Source organism: Rosa rugosa, chromosome 3 (assembly GCF_958449725.1).
Source record: "Rosa rugosa chromosome 3, drRosRugo1.1, whole genome shotgun sequence".
Classification (NCBI taxonomy): Eukaryota; Viridiplantae; Streptophyta; class Magnoliopsida; order Rosales; family Rosaceae; genus Rosa; species Rosa rugosa.
In genome coordinates this window covers 16574316-16578800 of record NC_084822.1, presented here as the reverse complement: position 1 = coordinate 16578800, position 4485 = coordinate 16574316, and the positions used below count along the sequence as shown (strand labels likewise).

Below are 4485 nucleotides of genomic sequence, written 5' to 3'. Positions count from 1 at the left end.
AACTCTCTCTCTCTCTCGCTTACTCTCTCTCCCCCATTTTCTGTCTCTGATAGTCAAGATATATACTTGAAGAAGGTCGGACTAGTGTCAATTAAACCATCTTGGCAGCGTGGAGCGAACCGTGGCCTCAGTTTTGCTGTGCGATGACGGACGGCGATGGAACGAAGCCCGCAATTTTTGATCTTCAACTGGTTCCTGGGAAAATTCCGGCGCCATTTTGATATGCATGTGGTGAGAAAATCCTTCTACTCTTCATGCCTTATCTTCTGGTGTGATCAATTTCAAGTTTTGATTGGGTTTTGAACAATTGGCGTTTTTGGGTAGCGTCGGCTGTCGCTGTGTTCGTGGTTTCCGGCCTACGGCGACTTCATCGACGGCGACAATGGGCTAACGTATGAGGGGCTGTTGCGGATGTATGACGACGGAGGCGGCGACGTAGGTCTAATGGTCGTCGTCGAAGACCCGGATGGCCAGTCCGATGGTCTCGATTGGGGTTGGGTTTGGGGGAAGGTTAGAGAGTTGGATGAGAGAGGATTGACATGTGTCGAGGAAGTGGGTGGCTTTGCTCTTGGACTCTTGGTTCGATTCAAAAATCTTCAAGCTTGGTAAGTTGTTCGCTACCTTTCTCAGTTTCTCTTGGTTCGAATAATGAATGTACGAGTTTTACTATGATCAAATTGTATTATTGAGCTGTTGACAGGTTGGATAGTTGGCTGTTTGAATGTTTTCCAGTTTTGGAATTTGAAGTTAGCTTACTGCCTTGCTCTGTATCTGACTTATCTGTTTGAACTTTTGATGATTTTGCATCTGTTTTGGATGGGAATTGAATATTTGTTTGCATATTGGATGCTAAATCTGTGTTTAGTAGTAAGTAGGAGAAAAATAGGGATGACCCAGTTTCGTAGTTCTGGCAATTTAGCATCAAAGATTGTAAAGATTCCTTTTTGGTCAACTAGGGGTCTTATGTTGTCGACTAGTTTAGAGGATGTGTATGGTGGTGATTGTGTTCTGGACTTGTTTGTTGATTGGACTTTGCTTACTGCCTTGCTATAAGCCTATAATGCTATGTTTCTGATTGTCAGTCTCTGTGTTTACATTGTGGGAGCTTATATACGTACTTGGTTCATTTGATAGGCCAAGCTGTGGTGTGACTGTCCCTTCTGGACTGAAGATGGTATGTGCCTCCTGCGTGACTGTAGCGTCTACGAATGCCCGGAAAATGAATTTTCCAAACCTTTCAAGAGGCCCTTTCACCGTGGCCTTCCATCCGACAGTTTGGTTTGTCAAGATGACAAGCTGCAGGGTTGTGTTGACCGCACTCTAGACAGTAGGGCTTTCAGAGGCTGGATTGAGACAGATAACCCTTGGACAAATGATGACGAGACTAATAATGGTAATTGTCATTATTACCACAACCCTCTATTATCTTCTACCTTCTGTGCAGGAAGAGATTTTTGGTCCAGTTCTTCTTTGCTTGGAGGTATATAGATGACTACATGGAGAGTCACCTCTTTTCTTTTCCTGGCATGGAGATGCTAACATACTTTTTCTTCTTCTTAATGCCAGGCTGACAGTCTAGAAGAGGCAATAAGCATTGTTAACAGAAATAGGTACTCATTGTTGCTTCCCTTATTTCCTTAATTGAACAAATTCCCAAGTATTCTGTGGGGTTCATTATTGTTGTACTTTTTTTTTTGTAACAGATATGGCAACAGCGCTTCTATATTTACTACATCAGGGTAGCTGCACGGAAATTTCAGACAAGAATAATAATTGGACTAATAAAAAGTTCAAACAAGAACCTATATCACAAATTTTTCTTGGCTCTGCTGGGCAGTGTTTACAGTTTCCCTTCTAGCTATATTACTGATGAATTGTGATGGTCAACTTAATAAGAACAACCTGGCAAAAAAAGTTAAATACATTTTATATCAATTTGTAATTAATTTTGAGTATGAAACAGGTTGGTATCAACGTTCCTATTCCAGCAATAAGGCATCTTTTGCAGGGGATTTGAACTTCTATGGTATTACCCATCTTTTACTAGTTACTTGACTTTATTTCAATATCAATTTGCCTGAACTTTCATATCAGTAAGTGTAGTCCCAAGTCTCATGCTCATCCTCCCTCTCTTCACTTGATTTATGTTTCTCTATCTGAAAACTTTTCACTTATCTATGTAGATAGAAAACGGACACATATCTTGAGGAAGATGGAGGAAGATCCCTGCAAAGCTTTTCTTGAAGTAGAGTAAGAAAAGTACCTTGTATTATCTTGTAAACTCTTGTATAAGAGCTTCATTTCTTTTGTAACATTCATGAGAAAAATCAAAATGTAACATTCCCTTTTCAATATATGTTTAATTCCTTTTTGTACATCTTTTATTAAAAAAGAAAAAAAAATCTGGCAATGCATATTTGCATGCCAGATTTTTTTTTTATTCATAAATAAAATTTTGCGACGGCAATTTCACCGTCGCAAAGCTTTGGTAGCCGTCGGTGGCGTCGCTATAGATACTTGCGACGGCATTTTTTAGTCGCAAAATGCTTGCGACGGCAACGTCTTGCCGTCGCTAATAAGCTTGCGACGGTGCATTAGTCGTCGCTAATATCAATGGCGACGCCCCCAACGACATCGGCGCAATTGCCGTCGCCTAGCCGTCGCCAATGGTCTTTCGCGACGGCAATTTCACTTTCCGCGACGGCACAGCGCCGTGGCAATTTGAATTTTTTTTTGTAGTGTTTGTCTGAGAATCTAATTCTGCTTGGATTGCTTCTTTCTATTTAGGCCAATCTGCTCTTTGTTGACATTCTGCAACAGAGTGTGGTACGATATCATCGTGCTCTATGATTTCTTGAGCAATAGTATATGCAAATACATCATCAATGTGTATGGAAGATCTTTCAATCAACTCATATGCACTCTCATAATCCATTGAGATTTCTTTGTTCTTTGGAATCATTTCAAACATCGGAGCGTCCTCCAGTATTGATTCATGAACATAACTGTAATCAGAGACAATCACATGAGAGGGATTCTCTACATTGATGATTAATGGATCGGTTTGTGCCTTACTCCCCCTCTTCTTCCTTGGGTGAGTGTCAATCGAACCAATTGGCCTCCCCCTCTTCCTTTGGGGAGCCACGGCCTCAACCACACCTCCACTAAGTGTGGTTGCAACACCTCTATCTGCGGCGCCATCCCCTTTGTTGGGGACTTCTAACCTTGCAGGCACATTTGCAGCTAGTATATGTGATCTCGTCACTTTTGCAATATCAGTAAACGCACTAGGCATAGAATCTGCTACGTTCTGAAGATCGATTATTCTTTTCACTTCACTTTCACATTGTGAAGTGCGGGGATCAAAATGAGACAGAGTGGGGACAAACCACGACAATTCCTGTCGTTCCCTTGGAAAATCCTTTTTCCTATCTCCCCCTAACGACGGGAAGACTGTCTCATCAAAGTGACAATCCGCAAATCTAGCGGTAAAGAGATCGCCTTTCAAGGGTTCCAAGTAGCGGATAATTGTTGGGGATTCGTATCCAACATAAATACTTAATCGTCTCTGAGGACCCATTTTGGTGCGCTATGAGGGCGCAATAGGCACATATACTGCACAACCAAATATGCGTAAGTGTGAAATGTCAGGCTCATATCCAGTTACCAACTGGTAAGCAGAAAATGGATGGCTAGCAGTGGGTCTGAAACGAATAAGTAAAGCTGCGTGCAATATTGCATAACCCCAGGCAGATATAGGCAGGTTGGTGCGCATAACCAATGCCCTAGCCACCATCTGTACCCTTTTGATGGTGGCTTCTGCGAGACCATTTTGTTTATGCACATAGGGTACAGGATGCTCTACATCGATCCCAATAGACATGCAATAATCATCAAATGCTTTTGATGTAAACTCTCCAGTGTTATCAAGCCTTATAGACTTGATAGGGTGATCAGGGTGGTGAGCCCTTAAACGTATAATCTGTGTTAGGAGTTTTGCAAATGCAGCATTTCTTGTGGACAATAAACCGACATGTGACCAGCGTGTCGAATCATCCACCAGAACCATAAAGTACTTGAATGGTTCGCATTCTGGATGGATAGGTCCACAGATATCTCCTTGTATCCTTTGTAAGAATGGAATGTTTTGTTTTGTGTCTTTAGCATAGGAAGGTCTCGATCTTGTTTTTGCTAATGAGCAGGCTTCGCAAAACGAGTGATGTGCCTTTGAAATAGTCAATGAGGCATAATGGGAGGGAGGTAGTGCTTCTGGTACTTCAGAAGGCAGTGGCTGCATTTGAGCAGTACTAGGACTGACACCTTGCAGTGTGGCGGATTTTTCTCCCATTTTTGTTTTCACTAGAAAGAAGGGATGTCTGTGTGAGTTCTTTAAAATACGGATCATCATGTCACAACCAAGGTGCCCTAGGCGGTCATGCCAAAGCCTGTATGAGTCAGTGTCTCACATTTCATTGTTGGTGACAG

The 4485-nt window shown here is 42.1% G+C and overlaps 1 long non-coding RNA gene across 3 annotated transcripts; it reads left to right on the top strand.

The window, feature by feature from the left end:
• Positions 1 to 631: 631 nt before the first annotated feature.
• On the top strand, positions 632 to 2341 carry LOC133741208 (uncharacterized). Of its 3 annotated transcripts, XR_009861685.1 has the most exons (4): positions 632 to 1480; positions 1567 to 1610; positions 1704 to 2026; positions 2184 to 2341. It is a non-coding gene; the product is annotated as an uncharacterized LOC133741208 (long non-coding RNA). The 3 variants fall into 3 exon arrangements; XR_009861687.1 differs by having other exon boundaries at positions 632 to 1393; positions 1704 to 2341; XR_009861686.1 differs by having other exon boundaries at positions 1704 to 2341.
• The last annotated feature ends 2144 nt before the right edge of the window (positions 2342 to 4485 follow it).